Raw genomic sequence first — 11,642 nt, 5'->3', positions numbered from 1 at the left:
GAATTTTGCCACCGAACAGCAAGAAGTGGTGGATAGAAAAACAACTGGGCAAGGAAGCTTTGAATGACTTTCTTCCCATGTGTTCTTGTGTGAGTAACATTTTCTTTAAACCCTATTTTTTTTAATCCCTGAAGCACCTTCCAAATACCCAAGGAAAACAGGGCTACTTTGAAATTGAAATTTTCTTCAAGGCCATCTAACATTTGAACCAAAATGCTTCATTGTGAGAACAGACAATGTGGGCCCCAGAGACAGCAGATTTGCTGTAGTGATGATGAGGAAGAACATTATGGGACACAAAGCTCTTCGTGGTTATCTGGAAAACAATCCTGCTTTGGAAAAACATTGTCTCATATCCAGGGAAATGTGAGCTATGTGTTCACCAAATAGAATAAGACTGAGATTGGGGATATCCATTTGCTTAATGAGGCTACCTGTGCTGGAGCAATTTTCCCCAAGTGACTTCACTGTGTGAGCATTGGTCTGGGTCCTAAAAAGCCTTCCCTCTTGCAGGCTTTCGGTATCACCGCTAAGATTTCCACAAGCGCTATTGAAATCTTGAATGATGTGCCTGCCACTGATAATATAGACAAAGCAGATGCAAGCAGAACAATGCTATCAAATATGTTGAATTTCTCCCCATTCTCCTTTGAGTAGATTATTCAGCTGGAGTTTGATAATGATATAACAAGGGAAACTTTTCATCTTTGCTTCTTGGAGGGGATATGTAATGTTGTCTATTTCTTTCGCAGATTGATCACTCACCTTTTGTATCCGTATTGTACTCTATCATCAGTAAGAAGCAGGGGTTCTTGGCTGTACCTGTGAAGACTAAGTATGCTTTCCGACTTGATGAAAAGGTAAAAACCTTTGTAGATCCTTCAGCATTTGTAGCTGCTGTCCCTGTGGTACCAGTCACAATGGTTGCGCCTCTAACTGCTGTGCCAGTTAAGGTGGAAGCAAAGGAAGAAGAATGTGATGAAGATATGGGATTTGACCTGTTGGATTCTCCCAAAACAATTATTCAATTCATTTTGTTTGTGAAAAAAAAATAGGCAAATGTATTCATTTTTCTCTGAAATTAAAAAAACAACAACCACAAACAGAAAGCTTGATACGAAACTCAGACCAGATCATCCCCAAAACATTTAAAGATTAAACTGGAAGGAGAACAGCAAACAAACAAACTAATCTGTCAGCATTTCTAGATTAGAACTATTTTCTTTCTCAATGGCATTTGAAATCTAACATCTCAGTACCCAATGTACTATTAAAAATAAGAAACAGAAATAGCATTAAAGAAGCCAAAGAACAGAAGTGCTGGTGGTGCAGTGAATAGAGCACTGTCCCTGAAGTCAGAAGGACCTGAGTTCAAATTTGGCCTCAGACACTTGATACACTTACTAGCCATGTGACCTTGGGTGAGTCACTTAACTCCAATTGCCCTGCCTTCCACCCTAAAAAAAAAAAGAATAGAAGTGCATCTGGACCAGATCAACTATACATAGGAAATCTTTTCTGGAGTGACATAATTTGAGTGCACCTAGGGATTCTGAAATGAAAGATGGGAAAATACCGAATGACTGGGAAAAAATCATTTGTGATTCCAAAAACTGAATTAAAACATCAATAACTATCCATCAATATGTCACTTTGTCATCTCTACAAAATCATTGTGAAAATCATCTACATAAACATAGGGGCTATCCTTGTTGAAAATTTGAAAAAGGGAATGGGTGAGTTTTTATAAATGGTATTCTTCTTAGACCACAGCTTCATAGTCTGCAATTGACTAAAAGATGCCAAGAATTCAAGGTCCAGTTTTTAAAAAATCAATTGTTCATTACCTTAAAAATTGGATATACAAAATTTCAGTTTAAATGGATTTTTTTCCTATGAGGGTTATCTCGTACTTGTTAAGATCATACAAAATTCCTTAATAAATATAGCAGCAGAGATAACTGTTCAACAATTATCAATATCAAGTGAATCATGCAACAGGGAAATGAATGCTCACCATGGGAATTTTCTGTTATCTGGGAGAATATACAGTATTAAATCCAAAAGAAACTGGGATTCACTCTGTATAGATCAGGAGGTCCTGCAGAAATTCCTGTTTCTGCATGACATTGTGCTGATTGCATCCAGACCTAGAATCCTACAGATTCTTCTAAATTAAATTCACAGCTACTCAAAAGAATTTAGCCTAAAACTCCACAGAAAAAAGATTAAGCAGATGAACATTGACCATTTCCCAAACTAATAGACAGTATAATGGTTATTTGTGATGATTAATAAGGGAACTCCCAGTCAAGGAAATATGCCAAGACTCATATGAAGTGATTCACAGCAAGATCAATAGAACTGGAAGAGGACACATTAATGACAGGGTAGTGGAGTGACCTTAAGGTCAAGAAGCTGTGTTCAAATCTACTTCTGTCAGTTACTATATATGTGACCTTGGGCAAGTGACTTCTTTGAGCCTCAGTTTCCTCATTAGTCAAATTAAGGGGCAGGACACTGAGGTGTCTTCTATCTCTAGATCTATAATTCTTTTTTTTCCTGCTTTTTGGAGGGCAATTGGGGCTAAATAACTTGCCCATGGTTACACGGCTAGTTTTTTTTGTGTGGGTGTTAAATGTCTGAGGCTGGAACTGAACTCGGGTCCTCCTGACTCCACAGCTGGCACTCTACTCACTGTGCCACCTAGCCGCCCCTAGATCTATAATTCTATGAACTAAATAATAAAGGTATTAAAGCTAATGGAACTTGGGCACTTTTTGAGTACTAAGCAAGCAGTAATTGTAGTAGTATTAAATTTTGTGAAATTTTCTTTTTAAAAATTTTACTTAACTTTGTATTTGGTGACAATTGTCATTTTCACCTATGACCTGTGGGACAATGTAAGATTGTGCCACAATGACTGGTTTAAGACTCTCTCCCATATGGCACTAGGGAAGCAAAGGAAAGGACATTACTTGTGCCTTCCCAGAGATTCTGGAGGACTTTTCTAGATTGGGGTCATGGGTGGTGTGTCCAAAACACTACTGCTTATTGTCTGAGGATGGGAAAATTTTCAGAAGCAAGGGGAGAGTGAAATGGGAGTCTCATGCATGTGTAGGTGCATAGGGTGGCACCTCCACTCTTGGGGAAGGTAGAGTCTGTCTTTATGACAGTCATGACATGAGATGTGAATACCTTAGACAACAATGAAACATGGGCATTCTCTGACTGATTTGGGTTTGGTAGCAACATGGTTAGAAGGAAGCTTTTTCAGTTGTCTACATAGACAGAATTGGGGCCATTCTTCCTTCGACTGTGTTCTCTCTGGTGGTGGGACTCCTTTGCTCACAGAGTCTGTGAAGAAACAATAGAGAGAACTGGTCTTCTTTCTTCCAAGGCCATATTGTCCTCCTGTAGCTGTTCTTTTCACTCCTAGATGAAGGGAGTAGAGCTTGTGAGTTCCAAAAGATCAGGAGACAAAATGATAAGAATCTTAGAGCCAGAGTCCAGGTTAGGTTTTCTAGTCAGTCTAGCTTCAGTTTCCAGAGGAGCAAGAAATAAGCTTCAGAAGGAATTTTGGGGACTCAGGTCAGTGGAAGCTCATCCTCAAAACTGTTGAGGGCATAGAACCTTGAGGAGCAGATATGGCAGACCTGGATCTGAGAGAGCAAGCCAGAGTGCACTTGCTATAGTTTTTATTTCCTTATAGCTAAACTAAGGAATTTACTCTCCACTCCTGATTATAGATATGGAAAATAGAAATGTATGGCTCTAAAGAATAAGTCAATTTTATTTTTTTAGTTCTAATAAACTATTTATTGTATGATTTATGAGATTTTAATTTTAGAAATTCTAATTGTTAGAAACTTGATTCCTTTCTCTCCAAGTTCCTTTCTTCAGCTTTGGTGGATCTTATATGGTAGATTTAGAGCTGGAAGGGACTTTAGGTGTTATCAAGTCCAACCCCCTTGTTTTGCAAAAGAGGAAACCTGAAGCACAGAGAGATATGCGTTGCATGTTCAAACACCTTGTAAGTGACTAAGGCAGGATTTGAACTCAAGTCTTTCTGATTCTAAGACTAGCCCTCTACTAATCAGAACCAGATTAAAGTTTGGTTTAATAAGAAGTGGATGGGATTTGGATCAGGGGACCTGGGACAGAGTTGACTTTGTCACTTACTAGGTGTAAGTAAATCATGTTATCTCCCCAAACCCACCCTGCCTTATCTATACTGGAGGTTAGAATTGGTGATCTTTAAAGGCTCTCCTAGCTCTTAATTTATGAGTCTAGAATAAAGGCCTCAATCTGGTCAGTCCTGTCTATATAGGGCCTTGGTGATATAAATTGAGACTTTAGACTTTAAACTGGAAGGGAATTTCCCTCTGAGAACTTTCCACTCTGATTCTATCCAATTGACCTTTGTAGATCTATCCTTCAACATTGAGATCTAAGCTTTGTGCCTTCTATGTTGTTGCTGGTTATTTCAGTTCTGTCTGACTCTTTAGTGACCTGGCAAAGACAGTAGAGTGGTTTGCCATTTCCTTCTCCAGCTCATTTTTACAGAAGAAACTGAGGCAAACAGGGTAAAGTGACTTGCCCAGGGTGACAAAGCTAATGTATCTGAAACTAGATTTGAACTTAGGGAAATGAGTCTCCCTGACTCCAGATCTGGCACACTATCTACTTCATCTTGTTGCCCTTATTTGTGGGAGCTCAAAATCAACTTAAGATCAAATCTTTTCCTAGAAGAAAATGATGTCTACAAAACTAAGTTCATAAATCTCAAAGATTTCAGCTTTTCAGACACTAGCTTATTTAAATTGGCAGATAACATGTAGTTTGTCTTAATGCAATGCATTTTTGATAAGTTTATGTCTATAGAATAATTTGGGTTTTAAACGCAGGATATTTAAAAATAAAAATAAAGTTTTAGTGTAGATTATGGCATTATAAAATAATTTTCTAGGCTACATCCAGTCAAAATATTTTTTCACTGAAAAATTTTCCAGAGAAAAGATCAGAAGCTTCCTGAAACCTATAGTACCTTCCTGAACCTTCACTGACCATTCATAGCCTCTCTGTTATCAAGATTTATTTGAGTGTGTTTTTTTGTTGTGGTTGACAAATTTTGTTTTGTTTTAAGAGCAAGTGTTGCCAACTGACCACTTTGTCCATTAAAGAAAACCATTGCTACCTTATTTGACTCATTTAAAGTATTGCTTCCTGATAAGGTCATGGATTTAGAAACAGAAGAGACAGACCATTTAATCTATGTAGGTTATAGGTTAGGAAGCCAAGACCTGGAAATTCTCCATTCAAGATCACAACGGGTAGTAAATATCAGAGGCAGATCTTGTTATTTTCATAAGACATAGTTTTGGAGATTCAGAATGTTTTGTGTCACAATTTTAGTTATGCTCTGTAACAATAGAGACAATAGTCCTACTTTTTCAAACAAAGTCCATTTTAAGAGACCAAGTCTTTTGCAATGTGGTGTAGAGTAGAACACTGGACTGAGAATTTGGAAGTCGGAGTTCTTGCTCTGGATTTGTCATTAACTGACTCTGGACAAATTCCTTCCCTTCTGTAGGCTTCAGTCTCTTTACCTATAAAGTAATCACTAGGGTTCCATTGCAGTTCTACTATTCTGGGTCAGTTTTCTTTAGTTGCATTTCTATGCAAAAAACAAACCTGCAGGTGGCAGTCTGATCAAATGTTTCTTTGTAGCAGATCTGGTCATCTAAAAAAAATTATGACTTTGTAAATATCAAGTAAAAATTTGATATCCACAAAAGTTTTCAGTGAAAAAAGATTTTGGCTCTGAATATAGTCCAGGAAAGGAATTCAAGTCACTATTATCTATACTATGCAGGGTATGTGTGGGGGTAGGGGAAAACAGAGGCTAATCTTTCAACACTTACAGTTTTAGCAAACATCAGCTAAAGCTAACGGGGCAGTCAGAGGATCTAAATGTAATTACGCAAGAGGAAAAGGAAATATTGACACTTGTACTCTTAAAAAACTGGTACTATCATTACAAAGTTTCCATATATGCTCACATATAACCGCTGTAATTATAATACTATAAATATAGCAACAATTTCATAATTTCATCTACATATGCTTTTCACCTAATTCACATAATTTCACCTACATATATAGGTAATACACTAATAATTAAAAGATAGTGTATGATCCTTGACTTGAACAAGAATGCATCTCAAGTATCCTGTGTGTGTGTGCTCCTGTATGCATGCTTGTTTACTCTTGCAAAATACCTGATCTTTTTCGTTCTCTTATTTGATTTTATGTCCTCTTTACCATTTTCCATTCCAGCTGGTACAATCCATCCTTATAACCTGACCATTGTATAATGTGAAAGTATTTACAGATCCTATACTTGATTATAAGACGCCTTGGTGGGGAGGGGAAGGAGGGGGACAAAATGTGAAATTCAAGGAATTGTGGAATTGAATCCTGTAAACTAAAAGGAAACAAACAAATTAATAAATTAAAAATTGAATTAAAAAAACCAATTAATCCTAAAAAAAAAAAACCTTAAGAAAAAAAGAGCTCAAACACTGCCTCTCACTTATCTATTTCTGTGTATCAATCAGCAAAGTAACAAAAATTTATGAAATGACTACTACGTGCCAGACACTGGTTACATAAAGACAAAAATAAAATTACCCCTGATTTCAAGGGGAGTGGGCATATAACACATGTAATTATTTACAGAATAATACAAAATAGCCACAAGATAGATAGGGAGAAAGGGTACTACCAATTGGAAGAGATCCAGAAAAGCTTGTGGAGACAAGTGTTTGAACTGAAGAAGGATCTTGAAGGACGTGAAGGGTTTTGTGAATCAGAGGTGAAGAGGGAGTGCATTCAAGGTATGGGAAATGGTCAGTCCCTTTGTGAAGAAGAGCAAGAAGCACAGTTTGGGGGCGGCCAGGTGGCTCAGTGAGTAAGAGCACCGGCACCAGAGTCGGGATGACCTGGAGATCGAATCCCGGGCTCAGACACTCAGCACCACACCCAGAAATAACTGGCCGTGTAACCTTGAGCACGTTACTTAACCCTGATTGCTAAAAAAAAAAAAAAAAAAAAAAAAAAAAAGCACAGTTTGATTGGACTACATAGTAAAGAAAGAGAAGTGATATGTAATGAGGTTGGGAAAATAGATTGGGGAAAGCTTTACAAGGCAAACAAAAAAGTTTACATATATTTCATTCTAGAAGCAATAAGGGGTTACTTGAGTAGGGAATTGGCATAGTCTGATCTGCACTTAAGGAAAATCACTTTGGTAGCTGTGTGGAGGAGAGATTCCAGTAGAGAGAGACGGGGTAGGGAGACTGATGAGCAAGCCTTTATATAATAATAGTCAAGCACATGAAAGTTGAAGAAAACATAAAATGAGGTAGTCAAAAAAGATCTATAAACAAAGTCTCTAATGAACCACAGCTGAAGAGAACTTTAGAGCCTTGGGCTCACCACAGGAAAGTTACATCATCTCCTAGTTCCTATCATTATTCAACATTTATTGAGTATTGACAGTGTACTTAACGCTATACAAAGTAGAAGCCACAGTCCCTCTCATATCTAATGTTGTGAAACCACTTAAGAATTTGAATCTATGAAACTTCACTTTCAGGTTAACACCTTTAGGTATTTCAGTTCACAGATAATTTAAATGTGTGTTGTTTTAATAAACTGTAAAACCAAAGTAGAAGTTCACTTATTTGAGAAGGAAACTTTGCACTAGGTGGCACTGTTCTGAAAGATGATCTTTCTGTTAGAGCCAGTTGTATTTCAATAACTATTCTGCAGATCTTAGTTTATAAAAACTTAAACTACTAGATAATTTTTAAAAAAGATTCCTTTTACATTGCTCAGGAGCCAATAAATCATTGTCTTATTAAAATTTTCAAGGTTACCTATTTGGATGTGTTAGTAATTAAATATTAAATCTTAGATTTAAAGCTGAAAGTAAACTTAGAAGACATCTTGTTCAAACCTCTCATTTTGTAGATGAGGAAATTGATCCCCATAGTAATTAAGTGACTCTCCTAAGTTCACACAGGTAGTAAATGGCAGAGGTTCCATGTAAACACAGTCTTTTGGCTCTCAAAGTCATTGCTCTCTACACGTCACCATGCCACCTTGATAACTTTGATTGCAACTTATCTTCTTGGAATGGTATCATGTGACAAAGGCTTTCAGGTCATCTTATTGTGTGTGTGTGTGTGTGTGTGTGTGTGTGTGTGTGTGTGTGTGTGAAGATACATTTCAAATATGCTCCATGAAGGAATCTTTCTAAGATTTTTGAGTAAAGATTCTTGCCCTGAAGATATTAGCATTAGGACTTTATTAATAGTTTGACAACTTTAGTAATAGATTTACCTCACCTAAAGAATAGGGCTTCCCAGCATTTATGCTGAAATAGTCAAATAAGAGAAAGGGGTAGAAATGAGGAATAATTATAAAATTTATCTGGAACAAAAGATCAAGAACCTCAAAGGAAATGAGAAAAAAAACTAGATTAAAAGGAGCCTAGCATTACCAGGTATTAAATGAAACCACAAAGTAGGAGGATTATAATCTGATAATAAAAAATGATTAATTTAATAGACTGGAGGATGAAGATCAAATATGGTAGCTTAGTATTTGCTAAACCCAAGAATACACACTGCTAGGGAAGGGTTACCTATTTCAAAATACATGGGAAAACTACGTAGCAGTTTTGGAGAAATTAGGTTTAGATGGACATCTTACATTGTTATGCTTTAATAGGATCCAAATGGATCACATCACTTACACAATCCAAAGAGAAGAAAAGAATGTACCATGCACAACAACTATGACTAGGTCAGAAATTCTTAACTAGACAAGGTATAGGGATAATCATAAAAGATAAAACAGATGATATGCTACATAAAATTAAAAAGATGTTTCATGAACAAAATCAATGAAGCTAAAACAAGAAGAAAACTCTTAACTGGGTAAAACCTTCACATATCAAATAGCTCTGATAAGGGGCTGATATCAAAGATGCACAGGGAATTGATACATATATCAGTTGATACAATATTTAAGAACAGCAATCATTCTCCACTTGATAAGAGATATAAGGATTAATAGACAGGTTCCAAAATAAGAAGTATTAAGCTATGAATAATCCTATGGAAGAATGCTCCAATTCACTAACAAGAGAAATGTAAGTGAAAAAAGTCAGAGATTTTACCTTAAATTATCAAAGAAGACCAAAGATGAAAATCATAAATATTGGAGGTGCTGAAGAAAGATAGGAAAAATTGTAAACTGCTGGTGGAGCTATAAATTGGTCCCACCATTCTGGAAAACCCTTTGTAACTGTACTATAAAATGCAATTAATTACATATGCCATTTGATCCAGAAATACTACTATGTATATATTCCCAAAGGGGTCAAAGATCAATATATACAGAAATATCTAGAGTAAATAAAAGAGGCAAACCTGAAATGGCTCAACAAATTTTGATATATACGTATAATGAAATATTATTGTACCATAGGAAACAAGGAATATGGAGACTTCAAAAGAACCAGGAAGATCTATGTGAACTGATACATAACAAAGTAAACTTAATCATGAGAACTCTCTGGTTTAGAGACCACTGTCAATGAATAAGCTTGGTCTGCCCTTTAAAGGTCAAGTTCAGGTGTAAGACTAATGAAGCAAACTTAAGTCAGTATCAGAACAAAGACTTCACCAGTGGGCATAATAGAACCAAGGAAAAGGGAAATTCATGTATTGTTTAGGGAATGCACAACTGGTACAAGAAATGGTAGAGGGAGAAGGGGCTTATCTGACTTCTCATGAACCATGATTAGACATTTCCAGATCAAACAGAGATACTGGTGGGATAAGTATATTTTTGGTTATTGTTCAGTTGTGTGTGACTGTTTGTGACCCAATTTGGGGTATTCTTCACAAAGATATTGAAGTAATTTACCATTTCCTTCTCCAGTTTATTTTACAGATGAGGAAACTGAGACAAATGGGGTTGTCACTTGCCCAGGATTACAAAGCTAATTTATTAGCATTTACACCTGAGTCCAGATTTGAACTTTCTGACTCCAGGCCAGGCCCTCTATCCACTGTGCCACCTAGCTGCCCAAGTATATTATAGAGGTGGAAAATAACACATCATGTGAAATATCTAGGAATAGGTCATTACCAATAGAGAAGTCAAGAGATACTTCAAGGGGAAGGTAGTATCTTGGTTGCACTTTAAAGAATATCTGTTTTGGGGTGGCCAGGTAGCACAGTGAGTAAGAGCACCAGCTCCAGTGTCAGGATGACCTGGAGATCGAATCCTGGGCTCAGACACTTAGCACCCACCCAGAAACACCTGGCTGTGTAACCTTGAGCAAGTTACTTAACCCCAATTGTTTAGGGGTGGCCAGGTGGCTCAGCACCTGTAACCTCAGCATTCTTACAAGTAAGAGAACCGGCTCCAGTGTCGGGATCACCTGGATCAAATCTGGGCTCAGATACTCAGCACCACATGCAGAAATAACTGGCCGTGTAACCTTGAGCAAGTTACTTAACCCCGATTGCTTTAAAAAATAAATAAATAAAATATCTGTCTTGACTGGACTCTTCTCAGCAATATAAGGTTATAAAACAACTCCAAAAGACTCATGATGGAAAGAGATGTCTACATTTAGAGAAGATCTAGGAAGAACAGAGTCTGAATGCATATTGAAGCAAACTACCTGCTCTCTTTCTTTTTTTGTTTGGTTTTGTTTCCTCTTTTCCATTGTTCATTCCATTGGTTACAATCCTTCTTTACAACCTGACTAAAGTCTGATGTGAAAGTACTGACAGATCCTATACTTGATTGCATGCCACCATGGGCGGGGGAGAGGAGGAGAGGGAGGGGAAGATAATTTGAAACTCAAGGGATTGTGGAGCTGAATCTTGTAAACTGAAAGTAAATAAACAAATTAATAAAGACAAAGAAATAGAAAAAAGGAAAGTCTGCCTTTTAAAAGGGGGGGGGAGCATGGCATTGTAGCGTATAATACTTGGAATTAGAAAGACCAAGATTCATATCTTGTCTCAAAAACTTACTAATTGTGTAACCATGAAATAGTCACTTAAACTCTCTGAATCTGACAATTTTTAATACCATAAGTCTTTTAGCTGAAGGTGATATAGTAGATAGAGTACTATACTTGGAATCAGGAATACCTGAGTTTGCATCTGTAGTGCCAATGCAATATTTACAGTGCCCCCTATCACAATAAAGACTGTGACTATAAGTATCACATGATGTTCGATTACAAAATATACCAGACTCTCCAGATAGAGGATAGAACTGAAGCATTTATTTAGACACCAGAAAACTGAATCCCCAAAACAGTAAGCCAATTCCATCATAGTACCAAAGATATTCAGAAGTCATAATAATGCTGAGAGCCACAGCATCCTTCAGCCTTCCCACAAACCAATGTTTACTAATGAACCTCTCTATCTCCTTGCCTCAACTTCTTTTCTCTCTGTCTCTCTGGCTCTGACTAGCTTCCTCTGAGCTTTGCTTCCCCTCAACAAACTCCTCCCACCACAGACTCCGTGTGACTACATTCA

Source organism: Petaurus breviceps, unplaced genomic scaffold (genome assembly GCF_028583685.1).
Source record: "Petaurus breviceps papuanus isolate PSGF00001 unplaced genomic scaffold, PetGlider_PUasm1.0 37, whole genome shotgun sequence".
In the NCBI taxonomy this organism is placed as follows: Eukaryota; Metazoa; Chordata; class Mammalia; order Diprotodontia; family Petauridae; genus Petaurus; species Petaurus breviceps.
Note: the sequence above shows the minus strand (reverse complement) of the source record.